At 37.6% G+C, this 15,620-nt stretch overlaps 1 protein-coding gene and 1 non-coding gene across 10 annotated transcripts in view; one reads left to right on the forward strand and one right to left on the reverse strand.

Moving 5' to 3' along the window:
- Positions 1-15,620, forward strand: part of MTMR3 (myotubularin related protein 3) — a 138,632-nt gene that overhangs the window by 50,486 nt on the left and 72,526 nt on the right. The window contains exon 2 of one of the 9 annotated variants that reach the window (XM_032883372.1): positions 15,381-15,416. The exons of the other annotated variants lie outside the window; for them this stretch is intronic. The gene's annotated coding sequence lies outside the window, so the exon portion shown is untranslated. The remainder of the gene's footprint in view (positions 1-15,380; positions 15,417-15,620) is intronic. 9 annotated transcript variants of the gene reach the window in all.
- On the reverse strand, positions 2,445-2,574 carry LOC116882822. Its single transcript, XR_004385704.1, has one exon. It is a non-coding gene; the product is annotated as a small nucleolar RNA SNORA70 (small nucleolar RNA).

Raw genomic sequence — 15,620 nt, forward strand, 5'->3', positions numbered from 1 at the left:
TAAAACCCCAAGATCAGGAGGCACATGCTCCACTGGGAGAGCCAGCCAAGGCACCCCCAAGTTAATTTCTTTAAATAGAATATAACATTGTAATATTGAAAAAATATGGCCCCCCCATCCTTTCCATTTGAGTTTTAAGATGCTTATGTTTTTTATATTACTACCTTGGTTAAAAGACTTTCTGGGGAATTTGATGTGATGTTTGGATTTTATTTTATTTATTTTATTTTTTTTAAGATTTTTTAAATTTATTTATGAGAGAGAGAGAGAGAGCGAGCACAGGCAGACAGAATGGCAGGCAGAGGCAGAGGGAGAAGCAGGCTCCCTGCTGAGCAAGGAGCCCCGATGTGGGACTCGATCCCAGGACGCTGGGATCATGACCTGAGCCGAAGGCAGCTGCTTAACCAACTGAGCCACCCAGGCGTCCCAATGTTTGGATTTTAAAGGCTTGTATTTTACCCCTTTTCCAGAACCTTATATCAAGTACTCAACTTCTGCAGCTGACAAAAGTAAGATACTTACTGATAATGGATCTTTGTTATCTTTCTTGTCATTAATTACTAGTGTTTTAGCTTTACTGTATTTTGTCTTCATTTGAATCTATAAGTTTTAATACCCTTATTAGCAGGGTGAATCTCTTTTCTCAGGAGAATGCTGACATTTACTTGGCTGTAAAACTTAGTTGTTTGAGTGCCTACTGAGCATCAAGACATTCTTTTCTGGAGATGCCTTTCTTTACCACACACTGTTTACCTTTGATCTATCACAGCAGTCTTGGGGCTCAGAAGCAACTTGTTTGTTGTGCTTGTGTGCTTTTTTCTTTCATAAAACTTTGAAGGTTTGTTTTTATAAAATACTAGTTTTTAGAATGTAAAATTTGGTGAATAATAGCACTCCATATAATTTTTGGGTCTCAATGAAGTAAACATCAAATTGCATTTCATAAATGTGTTTAAAGGATCTAAATCTGTGAATGATGGAATAAACTTCCCAAAGCTTGTTCTTCTAGTTGATGATGTTCAGATTTCTGAAATCTGAGTCTGATTTGGAACCATATGTGCACTTCTGTCATACTTAAAGGAAAAAAGATTTGTATTGATTTGTGAGCCCAGAGTTAAATTTTTCTTGGTCATTGGAGTGATGGGTGTTTAAAAAATTTTTTTCCTTTTTTTCCCCATAGATTCCTTGCTCAGGACTGGCCATATAATTTGCAGGGCTCCTTTTTCAAAAAAGAAATTAAGAATTTCAGAATGATTATAGCAGAACAATAAACCAAGCATGGAGTCATGTGACTGTACAGGTTGTGCACTCATGAAGCTGGCCTTGTCATTTCTTCAACAGATAATTTTATTTTTAAAAAAGATTTATTTCTGAGAGAGAGTGGGCGAGTGGTTGGAGGGGCAGAGGGAGAGAATCTTCAAGCAGATTCCCTGCTGAGTGTGGACCCCCCCCCCCCCCCCGGAAGTGGGATCTCAGTCTCACTACCCATGAGATCATGACCTGAGCCAGAACCCGAAGAGTTGGATGTTTAACTGATTGAGCCACTCAGGCACCCTGTTCAATAGATAATTTAGAAAAATTGTGTACATTTTCTAATTTTGACATATAAGTGTATATTTTACTGTTTTTATTTGAAGAAAAGATGTCCATGTTAGGATTTAAAATCTTAAACTTTTATGCTAGTTTTATTTTCTAACTTAAGATCTGGTTAAGGAGTGTCACAGTACAAATTGTTCTTATTATAGGTTTAAATAAAATAACACAAAACTTGGATCTTAAAAATGGGAAGGGGACTGTATTGGAGGTGATTGTTTTGTTTTATTCAGACATTGAGGTCTTGTAGAGATAAACTTTTGAAATTGATGATCCTGCGTTGCGACTTGAGGTCATGTGCTTACCTCACTCTTGAAATAACTTTATAAACCTTTCAGGCTTGCTAATTAAGGTTAGCTAAAATTACTTTCAGCAAAAGCCCTTTGCTTGTTTTCCCAGTGAGTAAATCAAGCATTAATTTCTGAAGATAATTTTTTTTTTTTTGATAGGAAGTAGTATTTATTGTTGGGCATGAATAGGGAGGGGGCAGTGCCAAGGTTCTCATGAGTGCAGAGCCCTTCATTTGGCCACCGTTAGGAAAGTATTTGACCCCACAGCTATCTGGGATGAGCCACTCTTCAGCTACCATGTCTTCAACTTCGTCCCACTTAGTAAAAGCCCCACTTCTTGGAGATGCGCATCTTCTGGCAGCCAGGGAACTTGAACTTGGCCCTGTCTAGGGCCTCAGTCACATGCTCCTTGTTCTGCAACTTATTATGGATGGACATGATGACTTGGCCAGTGTGGACCCTGGCTCCTGTGCCCTAGGGCTTTCCAAAGGCACCCTGCAAGCCGGTCTACAGCCTAGCTTGGAGATAGCATGAGGTCACACCTCAGTGTCCACTGGAAAGGGCTGTGTTCAAGGTCCCTTGGGGCAACTCATGCAATCAGCAGGCTCCATATGCCACTAAGGAGGCTACTTTTTGCAGCATGGCATGCTGGTCCCCCATGGAGAAAGAAAAGAGTACAGTCGGCTTGAAGATAAAATTTTTTAATGATATTGTTTAAAGTTTTCTGGGTAGACGTTATTCTGAAATGACTTCTTGTGTATGAAGAGATTATTTGTGTATTTTATATAAAAGAGTAGCTGTTGATGTAGACTATTGGATAACAGCTTTAACTAGTAGTAATAAGAATATTACTGTACTTTTTTAACCAGTAAGAAGTTTTATGGGAGCTGAAACTAGTAACGCCCCTTTTTTTTCCCAAGTAGGAAATTAGAATGCTATCAAAGGTCCAACATTTTTTTCCCCCTCTTCTTCCTCCTCACCATCAGGTTAGCAGGTGGTTAAATAACCATTTCTCTGACAGAAGGTGCTGGGTGATTAACAGAAGCCATCATATAACACATTCCCTTGATCATGTCATGAAGTTGATCTCCTTGGAGGCTAATTAACTTCATGGAAATTTCTGTACCTTAGAAGAACTTTAGACTTTACCCAGAACACTGATCACATGTAAATGCTTGTCCTTTGGTTATATGGAAAACCACAAGTTCATATGCATTCCCTTAGAGATTTGAAACAGAGTTGGTGACCTATGTAGGGTAGTTCATATGATCTGCTTGTACAACTTTTTCTAAATACTATACCGACTACTTTTGGATGAGGGTTAGAGCCCCTGCTTTAGGATATGATTTTAGGATTTTTAAAAAATTAAGATAGAATTTATATAGTGAAATGCAATCACTTCTCAGCCTTTTGGCTAAGGTCAAGTGTAGTATATAGTGAAATGCACAGATAGAAGTATGCAGTTTGAGTTTCAGTAAATGTTTACAGCTATGTAGCCACTGCCACAGTCCTGATATATAACTTTATATTGGAACATTCTCATGGCTTCTGGTTATTTCCCCTTCTCCTCCCACCCAAACTGTAGCTCCTACCTGAACTATGTTTCTGTCACTATAGATTAGTTTTATTTATTTATTTTAAAAGATTTTACTTATTTATTTGACAGAGATCAAAAGTAGGCAGAGAGAGGCAGGCAGAGAGAGAGGAAGGGAAGCAGGCTCTTCCCGATGTGGGGCTGGATCCTAGGACCCTGGAAATGACCCGAGCCTAAGGCAGAGGCTTTAACCCACTGAGCCACCCAGGTGCCCCACTATAGATTAGTTTTACGTATTTTTTCATTTAAATGGAATCATGTAGTATTTGCTCTTTTTTAAGTTGCTGCTTTGAGTCAGTCTGATGCTTTTGAGATTCATCCATGTTGTTCATTTTTATTGCTGAGTAGTATTTTATTGAGGAATTGCACCCATAATTTGTTTATCTGATCACTTGATACTGGACATTTTGAGTTCTTTTCAGTTTGGGCATGTTAGGAATAAAGTTGATCTGAACATTTGTTTCCAAGCCTTCTTGTGATCACCTGTTTTCACTTCTCTTGGGTTAGTATCAAGGAGTGCAATTGCTGGGTCATAGACTACATGGATGTTTAACTGTATAAGTAGCTGCCAGACTGTCCTTCGAAGTGATGATGCCAGATTTATACTTTGATGAGCAATGTATGAGTTCCAGTTACTCAACATCCTCAAATTTGTTATTGTAAGTCTCTTTAATTTAGTTACCCCATTGGGTGTGAAAGGGTATCTCACTCTAGTGTTTTCATTTGCATTTCCCTGATGATTGATGGTGATCCACATCTTTTCATGTGCTTATTGGTTATCGATAATGTCTTTGGTAAGGGTTCCATTAAAATCTTTTGTCTATAAAAGTTTTCTTCTTCTTACTGATTTGTGTTTGCTTTTTATATATTTTGGACATAAATCCTTTATTAGATACATATATTTGCAAATATTTTTCCCCACTCTGAATTTCATTTTCTTAAGGGTCTCTTTAATAAGCAGAGATTTTAACAATTTTTAAAATCTTTTATTGTGAGGAAAATACACATAACAAAATTTATCATTTAACCATTTTATTATTTTTAAAAATTTATTATAGCATGAGTGGGGAGGAGGGGCTGTGGGAGAGGGAGAAGCAGACTCCCTGCTGAGCAGGGAGCCAGACATGGGGCTCGATCCCAGGACTCTTGAGATCATGACCTGAGCTGAAGGCAGATGCTTAACTGAGTCAACCAGGCACCCCCTATTTTAAAGAGTACAGTTCAGTTGCATCAAGTATATTCAGTGTTCTGTAACTGTCACTAGAATTTTGTCAAACAATCTGTACCCATTAAATAACCAGAAATTTTTTAAAAAAAGATTTATTTATTCATTTTAGATGAGGAGGGGCAGAGGTAGAGGGAGAGAGAGAATCTGAAACAGATTCCCTGCTGAGTGCAAAGCCCAATGTGGGGCCCTATCCCATAACCCATGGGATCACAGCCAGAGCTGAAATCAAGAGTTAGACAGATACTCAATGGGCTGAGCTACCCAGGCGCCCCTGAAGACTTTTTTTTTTTTTTTTTTTTAAGATTTTATTTATTTGACAGAGAGATCACAAGTAGAGAGAGAGAGGAGGAGGCAGGCTCCCTGCCTATCAGAGAGCCCGATGTGGGACTTGATCCCAGAACCCTGAGATCAGGACCTGAGCTGAAGGCAGAGGCTTAACCCACTGAGGCACCCAGGCAGCCCCCTGAAGACTTTTTTAAAAAAGATTTTATTTTTAAGTAATCTGTGCACCCAACATGGGGCTCAGATTTACAGCCCTGAGGTCAAGAGTCGCAGGCTCTACCGACTGAGCTAGCCAGGTGCCCCAATAATAAGAAATGTTTTGTATGATTTTTTTTTTTTTTAAGAGAGGGAGGGGGAGAAGCAGAGGGGAACAGAGAATCTTAAGCAGGTTCCACATCCAGCACAGAGCCCTACGCAGGGCTTGCTCTAACAACCCTGAAATCATGACCTGTGCTGAAATCAAGAGTAGGACACTTAACTAAGCCACCCAGGCACCCCTTTGTATGATATTTGTAAATTAGAAGTTTTTGTGTGAAAGCAGTCAATGTTCTGTCTTTTGAATGCCTTTAAGCTTTTAGTTTATTGGCTCTTCCATGACTATTTGAACCATGTGATGTATATAGTTTTCTTATCTGCCTTTGCCACTCTTAGCGGTAGAGGGGATAATACATTAAGATATTATCTGTCCTTGTCCATTGTTTCAGGTAAGAACTTAACCTTCTTTCTGACTTGCCTGTTTTGTGATATTTTATTCTAGATGAAGTGTCCTCACTTGAAGTCACATTTTTGATCATGATTGGGGAAAAAGTCAGGCTTTGAGTTTACTGGCTTTTCTTTCTACTCGAGAGGACAGGAAATGGATAAGGAAATACCAAGCTGAGTTAGATGAGAATGGTATTAGTGGTCTTCTAAACAGATTCTGTTATCCTTAGGACATCTGTAGCTTCTGGGATACAGAGGCAACATGACTTCTGGAAAGTAGGCACCAATCTTCATTTCTGTGATGGTCTTAAGTTTTGCAAGCTACTTTGCTCTGTTGCCTTCAGTGTTGATTTGCTTATTTCTCCACTCCCAACCACATAATACTCTTTTTTTTTTTTTTCCTAGAACTGAAAACCTTTGAATATCCTTCCCTTGTTCCAAAACACACCATCACAAATTTGTTAATCTCATGCATTTCTTTCTCCCAAGTTGTCTTTTTTTTAAAAAATAATTTTTGTAGTGATATGTGACACACAAAGAGAATGAGATGCAAATGTACAGTGTAGTGAATGGTTGTATAAAGTGAACGCTCATGTCACTACCACCCAGGTCAATAAAAAGAACATCTCCAGCACCCTCAGAAGGCTGCACTGATCTCTCTTCCTTCGTACACAGCTCCCTCTCCCTTCCTCTTAGAAATAACTAACCACTGTTCTGGTCTTCATGGTTATCACTACCTGACTTTTACTGATATTGTATATCCATAAACAGTAGTTTAGTCTGTTTTTAAATGGAACTGTATTGTGTGTATTTTCTATCTTTTGCACATTCCTGTGTGTTTTGTTGATCTAATTCATTTTTATTGCTATTATATGGTATATTTTTGATCATGGTAGGGGAAAATACACTACAAATTACCTTATTGTTGCTGGACATCTGGGATGTTTCTGGATTAGGGCTGCTATGAACAGTACTCTATGAATATTCTTATACATTTCTTCTGGTGCTTGTCACATTCTAGGGTGTAAACCCAGGAGCTTAGGTGCCAGGACATAGGATATGTATCTTCAACTTCAGTGCCATGTTGTTTTCCAGAGCGATTTATCAGTTCACACTCCTATTAGCAGTGAATGAGAGTTTCCGTTGCTCTGCATCCTAGTCAACACTTAATATTGTCAGTGTTTTCAATTTTTGACAAATTTGGGGAGGTAAGTAGTGGTATCTTGTGGTTCTGATTTTGATTTCCCTGGTTATTGGGTTTGAGCATCTTTCCCTATTTTATGGGCCATTTGGATTTTTTTTTGCAGTTGCCTATTCTTTTCTCTTTTTGTCTATTGAATTATTTTTCTTAAAAATACTAATTTATAGTTCTTTATATATTCTGGATTTTTGTCAGTTAAGTTTGGACAAATATTTTTGTACATTTGGCTTTGTTTTCACTGTCTTTGTGGTCTTTAGATTAGTAGAAATTCTTTTTTTTTTTTTTTTTTAGATTTTATGTATTTGTCAGAGAGAGAGAAATCACAAGTAGGCAAAGAGGCAGGCAGAGAGAGAGGGGAGGAAGCAGGCTCCCTGCTGAGCAGAGAGCCCGACGCGGGGCTCGATCCCAGGACCCTGGGATCATGACCTGAGCCAAAGGCAGAGGCTTTAACCCACTGAGCCACCCAGGCGCCCCATGATTAGTAGAAATTCTTAACTTTAATGTAGTCAAACTTATTTTTTTTCCCCTTTATGGTTACTTTTTTGCCTTACTTGAGAAATCTTTTCTTCTCTGCTCAGAAGTCATGAAAATATTTTCTTAAACATTTTTTAAAGATTTCTGTTTTCAGGGGGAATGCCTGCCTGGCTTAGTCAGAAGAGCATACAACTCTTGATCGTGGGGTTGTGGATTCAAGCCCTACAATAGGGGCTAATTTCATTTTTTTTCCCCATGTGGATTATCATATCAGTTGACCCAACACACTTTATTGAAAGGCCAGTCCTTGCCTGGTGTTTTATATTACCTCTTTTTTTCATAAATCAAGTGGTTACATGTGGATATGTTTCTTCACTCCCTGTGCTGTTCCACTGGTCTTTCCCTGTGCCAGTATCACACCATCTTTAGCTGACGTAGTTTAAACTTGCCACCTTGGTTCCTCCCCCTTTTCAAGAGCATTTTAGCTGTTCTTGGACCTTTTGTGTTTTTAGAATCCTTTCGTCATGTCCTCCAAAACAAAACACACTGTGCTGATGTTTTGATTTGGATTGTATTGCTTTTCGCTTTTTCTTTTTTTAAAGTAATATCTTTGCCCACTGCGAGGCTCAGATTCACAACCCCAGAGATCAAGAGTTGCATACTCTACTGAGCCAGGTGCACCTCTCTTTTTATTTCTAATAATGCTTTAAAGTCTACTTTATCTTGTTTTAGTATACACAAGCCATTTTTCTGTTTGTTAGTATTTGCATGGTATTTCTTCATTGTCTGTTTTTCAAATTTTCTGTTTCCTTAAATTTCAGTTGTGTGTTTCTAACAGTGTGGCTCAGTCACACTGAGCGGGTGGCTTAGTCAGTTAAGCTTCCTACTCTTGATTTTGGCTCAGGTTATGATTTCAGGGTTGTGAGATGAAGCCCCATGCTGGGCTTCACACTAGGTGGGGAGCCTGCTTAAAGGTCTCTCTCCCTCTCCCTCTGCCCACACCCCCCAAATTTGGAGACTGATGGGATGTACAGCTCTGTCTCTCTTCAGTTTTAGCAAATAACCCAAGGGCAGAAGCTGACCAAAGTATTGTATTCATCTCTCTGAATTTCAGTCTCCTTTCATATCTCAGGGAGTTTAATTTTAATAATAGCTCTCACTTTGCTTTTAAGAGAATTTTATTTTATTTTATTTTTTAATTTATTTATTTCATTGACAGAGAGGGAGCACAAGTAGGGGAAGTGGCAGGCAGAGGGAGAGGGAGAATCAGAGCCTGAGCTTGATCCCAGGACCCTAGGATCATGACCTAAATCAAAGGCAGACGTTCAACTGACTAAGCCCCCTGGTGCCCGTTATTTTATTTTTAAAATTTATTTTATTAGTTTGTTGTGCCAGTGCCCAGAAACAAATCACTTATAAGATAATTTTAAATATTTTATCCAGGTTTTTAAGTTGTCCTTAGCCCATTAGTAAATTGAATTAGCCCATTGAATTACTCATTGCTGCTGGAAGTGTTTTAATCTTTATTTGGGGTTTCTGTTTGAGATTCTGATTAGGCACTTTAAATAATTCTGTTTAGAATTTTTTTGTGTTTGGATTCCTTCTGCTTAAAATTTGAACTTTGATTACATAAATAGGCTTGGAGGGAGTTACCTTGGGTTTTACTGTAGACTGGGGTCAGGGTTGCAACCGTGTATTGATATATTAAAGGTTAAGGTATGACCTTAAGATATACTGTGAGCTTTGTTTGTTCAATGGATTTTTTGTGACTTGACTTCATCCTGGGTTGAAAGTTGGTTTAACTTATCTAATATTACCCCCATTAGTTTTGTAGTGGACTGATGGAAAGCTTGATCCTTCTGTTGCTAGTTTGAGAAACACTTGGTAAAGAAGCAGGAGAAGCTGCAGCAGTGCTGGAATGGAAACAGGGAATGAAGGATCCTGGACAAACTTTGAATCCACTTGAAACTGCCATTTCACCCCAGTGATAATCTGAAATATTGTCTAATATATTTTTAAAATTTTAGCTCTTTTCAGAGACGGATGTAAATGTAAGATGGAAATTAGAATTCTAAAGAAACCTCGAGTGGCTCTTGGATCTGCCCATTAGGTGGTGAAAGGAATAATGTCACAAAGAGGTTGTCAGAAACATTGGAGTTAAAAAATTTAGAAAGTAGTTTGGTAGTAACTTTTGAATGCATGGGAAAGATTAAAACCAGGGATGTACTAGATAAGCTAGGAGCTAACATATTTTGCATTGGGAACAGAGACATGATTAACCTAATTTTGTGCATATGTACCATGGCATAAAGATAAACTTGGTTCTTATTTTAATACATATTATCCCTGGGAGCCCTGTTTTCTCTCGTTCATCTCCTGCTTTCATTCCTCTCTTTTCTTATTTGACTGATACAGACACCAGTGAACTGTTGCAGACTTTAGTTGCTTTACATTAATATATATCCAGATTATTGAGTTCTACTTTATTTTATTTTTTTAGTAATCTCCACCCACTGTGGGGCTTGAACTCTCAACCCTGAGATCAAGATTTGCATGCTGTTCTGATTGAGCCAGCCAAGTGCTTCTTTATCTTTTTAAGTAAACATTTAATCTGTATATTTCTTTCGTCTTCATCTTTAGGCCTCTAGGAATTTATACAGCTCAGTAGACTGATAGTCCAGATTCTCCTTTGGAGATGTTTAATTGAACATGTGCAGTATAGTCTTCAGAGATCTACATTTAAGCTTTTAAAAACTTTTTAGACTTTTACACGTTTTACCCTAGAAATTTTAGGCAGTCTCATCAGATCAGAGTTGCATTGGGGTAAGAGGCACTTTAAATATTAAACATATTTAAGTAATACTGAATAGTTAATTATTTATAAACAGTGCTACATGAAAATGGATATTTGTCTAGGGAAGATATACTCAGATCCAACAGGAAGTAGTCTGAAAAATTTGCATTTTCTTCTACAGACTGGGGCTAAATATGTGTGTATGCACATACATGTGTATTATATAAGACGGATAAATCCAGGGGCATGTGACTCTTGATCTTGGGGTCGTGAGTTCAAGCCCCACATTGGACATAGAGATTACTCAAATATCCTCCCCCCCGCAAAAAAAATCCAGGGTGGCTCAGTTGGTTAAGCATCTGCCTTCGGCTCAGTTCATGATCCCAGGGTCCTGGGATCAAGCCCTGCATCAGGCTCCCTGCTCAGCAGGAAGCCTGCTTCTTCCTCTCCTTCTCTCTGCTGCTCCCCCTGCTTCTGTGCGTGCATTGTCTCTCTCTCTCTCTCTGGCAAATAAATATAAGTAAAAGGTTTAAAAAAACAAAAACAAAACCCAACTTTTTTTTTTTTTTTAAAGTAATTTCCGTACCCAGTGTGGGCTTTGAACTCATGACCGAGATCAAGAGTTGCATGCTCTACCAACTGAGTCAGCCAGGTGCCCCCAAATCCAACTTCTTACCTGGACACAACACAAACAGGACGGAATGAATATGCATATGGATGCTCTGCGGAAGCAAAGATGGTAGCTTGTTTTCTTTATATGATGATAAAGTGGCACTCATTGAGGAATAAGTTAATTGTTAGGGTTTTTAATGTGAGCAAGGCAGAACACTCAATGAGCAGGTTAAAAAAAAAAAAGTTGAGTGCTAGCCAGCTGATGGTTACTTTTTTTTTTCTGATAAAATTTTATTTGCAGTAGATCTATATAAATGCTTTATCACAGAACATAAAGATTAGCTGTAGTTTCCATTTTCCATTGGTATATTTCTGGGTTTTCTCATTTTTGGAAAGGTTTACTTTTATCTCTGACTGAAATAAACATCTGTTTAACAGTTACAATGAATGAACTGTTGGTTGTGCTTATTGCTAAAATCACTACTGCCTTTGATTTATAATAAAAGATTTCTCCAGAAATCAAAATTAATACAAGATCCATGTTAATTTCTGGAAATGAATTGCTTTTAAGTATTATTTAAGAAAATGTTTGATGACTTCTTGTAATATTCATAAAATATTTTACTTTTCTTCTTTGAAGCTGTAATTTTGAGTATATTAGAGCTTTAGATTACTTAGAAATTATCTAATTTGTAATCTTGGTGTGAAAGGAAAAAAGTGGTATAATTTAGTTTGTATTACCATGCTGTGAAAGTTTAATGAGGTTTTTGTCAAGAAGAAATCTATAGGGGCGCCTGGGTGGTTCAGTCATTCAGTGTCTGCCTTGCCTTTGCCGTCCTGGGATTGAGACTGCATTGAGCCCGCATCAGGCTCTTTGCTCAGTGGGAAGCCTGCTCTTCTTCCCCTGCTTGTGTTCTTTCTCTCACTCTGTCTCTCTCTGTGGAAAAAATAAAATCTCCAAAAAAAAAAAAAAAAAAAAAAAAAGAGAAATCTTTAGGGGTGCCCGGGTCTCTCAGTCGGTTAAGCAGCTGCCTTCGGCTCATGATCCCAGCATCCTGGGGCTTATTGAGCCCCATGTGGGCTCCCTGCTCAGAGGGGAGTATGCTTCTCTCTCTCCCTCTGCCCCTCCCCTCCGCTCATGCTCTCTTTCTCTCAAATAAATAAGTCTATAAAACTTCAAAAACTAAATTTTGTCTCAGCGTGCAATATCCAATAGGAGTTATCTTGTATTCAGTTAATATAGGACATAATAAATGGGATGATTTGTATTTGAGTTATAGTAATGCCCTAACTTGTTTAAAAAAAACAAGCTGGTATACATTATTTCTGATTTTATTAAGGAAATCAGGCTGAATATGTAGATCATCTGATTTTGTTATTCAGGACTCTTGGTTGCTGGTGACAAACTGCTTGAGAGCTTAAGTAAAAGAAGGTATGGCTTTATTGGCAGGATACTGGAGCAGTTCATATAATTGAAGAACTGTGACAGCCAGATAGAGGACTTGGAATTGGGGGTACAGTGTCTTAATTATTCTAGTTTGGCATCTTGCTGGGCTTTGCTCTGATTTCTCTCAGGCTTCTCCTGGCTCCTGGTGAAGAGAGTCTCTTCTTCCTTTTGGTGACTCAGTAATATTTTCCACTGTGCCCCTTCACCAAAAGAAATAGTAATATTTCCATTTATTAAGTAGTTTGGACCAAACAGCTTAAGTATTTATTTCCTAACAATTTAGCTACTTGAAAAATTAATATATATGATTTGAAAGAAAACATTTTAATTTTAATATGTGTGCCTTTTGGGTACTATACAAATTCTCAAACCTTGGAATCAGGTATTCCAGCTTTTTTTCCTTTTTGGCACTGATTTTTATATGATACTTGGGTTTTATCATAGCAACTTGCTTAAAACCCCCGTTTCTTAAGTATTGAATTTTTTTGAGCTACTTTTGAAATTATGAATGACCTCAGATCGTTGTTTGGTTCACATACGTCAGTTACTGCCATTTCCCTCAAGAAACTTAAGATTCCCTGTAGTGCCCCTGTGAATTTACTGTGGTACCCTCAAGGTGCCTTAGCACACAGGTTGGAAACCATGATTCTAGAAGAAGAAGAGGGATTTTTTTTTTTTTTTTTTTAAGGTAATCTCTATGCCCAGTGGAGATTGGGCTCAAGACCCTGAGATAAAGAGTTGCATGTTTACCTACTGAGCCAGCCAAGCGCAAAAGGAGAAAGATTCTGTTTTTCTTCTTGGATCATGTGGTTGAGGGAATAGGCTATAATTTGGTCAACCTGGGTGTGATCGATATTCACCCATTCCTCTGCTTACAAGAGCATGGTATTCCATTGTATGGGTATATCAATTTACCTGTTTACACTTGTTTCAAAATTGCAGGGCATAAATTAACATCTTGTGTATCTGTGTATATTTCCATAGCACAGAGTCTATTAAGTCCCATCTAATACTTAAACTATAAAAAACTTATGGATTTGAAAGCATGATATTTGTGATTTCATAATTATCTGGGTAATTGAGAATCAAAGACCTAAATTTAAGAGCTAAAACTGTAACTATAATACTCTTGCTGAGGAGGAAGCCCGATGCGGGGCTCGATTCCGGAACCCAGAGATCATGACCTGAGATGCTTAACCTAGTGAGCCACCCAGGAGCCCCTGCTTAAAACATCCTTAACAGTTGGTCTCAGTTGCCCATTAATATGAGGTTATACTAGGGGTGCCTGGGTGGCTCAGTGGGTTAAAGCCTTTGTCTTCAGCTCAGGGTCCTGGGATCTAGCCCCGCATTGGGCTCTCTGCTTAGTGGGGAGCCTGCTTCCTCCTCTCTGCCTACCTGTGATCTCTGTCTAATAAATAAATAAAATCTTTAAAAAAAAATATGAGGTTATACTTGTAGTGATAGCGTTTTCTCTCCCTGTTCTTGTTGTCACTGTAAAACAAAAACAAAAACAGCATTATTAAAAAAAAGAAAATTGGCTTTGTTTTTTCTAAGGACCATGCCCAATATTATTACCAGTGCTATAGAGTTAGCTATTCATGTGGATGCAGTACCATTCAGATTCTTTGCCAGTTATCAGAAATTGTTATATATATACAATTGAAAAATTATATTGGCTTCAAATTGGAAGGAACTATGTAGTCTCACTGATTTGTGAACCCGTCTGCTCTTCCTTTGTTAATTCAGGAAAAGTTGAGAAAAGGACAGAGAAGGAATTCAGTTTTCAGGGGAGAAGCAAAATTACTACACAAGGAATGGAATGTAAAAAGGGTTTTCTAGGAGTGGCTTGATCATAAGAACTCCTGCTTTTTTTGATGGCTTCAAAGAAGTCAAAGAGGATTAAAGCCACTTCCCTCTTGCTGTCACTTTTATATTCCATATCCTTGTCTTGAAGCAGTGTTTTTTTATCTTTACAAAAACCATTATTTTATACATATGTGGCATTATTTTTTTTTCAAAAGTGACATTTTTATTAATACCAGTTCAGGACTGATATTGCAGCTATTACCAAGTTCTTAGTCACTTCAAGAAATCTTTATGTGTTAGTCAGACAACATTATACCATTAATTATGATCGCGTATTACCTATTTTTAGCTTAATGTTGGAACATGAAAGTAGAGAGTACCTCGCCTATAGCATTATCACCTACAGCTATTTAATTGTTTATGAGAAAATTTTTTATGATTTATCCCCAACCCTTAAAGAGAGATAAATATTATTTCATTAACTAATCAAAGCATTTTGAGTAGCTCTTGAGGGAACTTGCAAACTATGTGTGTTTTGAGGGAGACAGAGAAAGAGGGAAGGAGGGAGAAGAATTTGGAAAAGGTGGAGAAGTAGAATTTGGTAAAAGATAATAAATGCTAAATCGTGTGTACCTGCAAAAATGCAGTAAAAGCTTAGTGGTCTAAAATACTAGAAGAGCTCTGATGATCTGTTTCATAGTAAAAAGTCCAGTCTGTGTATAGGAAACAACATAAACAATGGCAAGGAATTTGGAATGAATATAGAATGTCCTAGAGGGGAAGAGTAAGACCCTCATTTGAGGCAGACCTGGTTGTTTGAGAGAAAAGGGCCTCATTTTGGGAAGACCTTATTGTTGAGATGGATGCATTAGATCTTGACAACTATAATGATTGGTACCCTGAGAGTTCATGTGTTGATTGTGCGTAAAGAATAGCACAGTTAATTTTGCTTGGCTCACTCAGTTAAGTGATTTCTTCTTAAGTGTCAAATGGCTACTAGAATTTTTGCTTCAGAAAATCACATACTGCTTTTTTATTTTGAACTTTGAAAGTTTATAATGCATATGAAAGTTAAAATGCATATTGGAAATAAGGCCATTATAAGGCCTTATTCTATATGAAGACAGGCAGGTAGAATTGTTGGATTTATGCTAAGAACTAGAATATAGAGTCTTTAAATGGACATGGGTGCTAAATAGAAGGCCATGGTTTATTTCTTGTATTTACCTAAATTATGGTTTGTTTGTTTTTTTAATTCAGAAGGTAGTTATTGAGCATGTTTCTTGTCCTTGTCAGAATTCATTTGATTTGAAGATACTTATGCAGTAACTCTTCTAATGTCATCTCCATTTTACAGATGAGGAAACTTCGTGAACTTCCCAGACTGACACAAGTAAGTTTAGAGTCAAATTCCTATCTAGAATAGTCTGATTCTAGAATCTGTGATCTTACCTAATAAGCTATATTGTAGTGTCTCTCATTAATACATAGTCTAAGGTCATTGGGTTCCACTGTTAAGTAGTAAAATGACGTTACATATGAAATCATAATCTGTCTAATAGAATATACAGAAATGTAAATAATCATAATGACATTT

The sequence above is a fragment of the Lontra canadensis genome, unplaced genomic scaffold, assembly GCF_010015895.1.
Source record: "Lontra canadensis isolate GAN:19392208 unplaced genomic scaffold, GSC_riverotter_1.0 scaffold87, whole genome shotgun sequence".
Taxonomy (NCBI): domain Eukaryota; kingdom Metazoa; phylum Chordata; class Mammalia; order Carnivora; family Mustelidae; genus Lontra; species Lontra canadensis.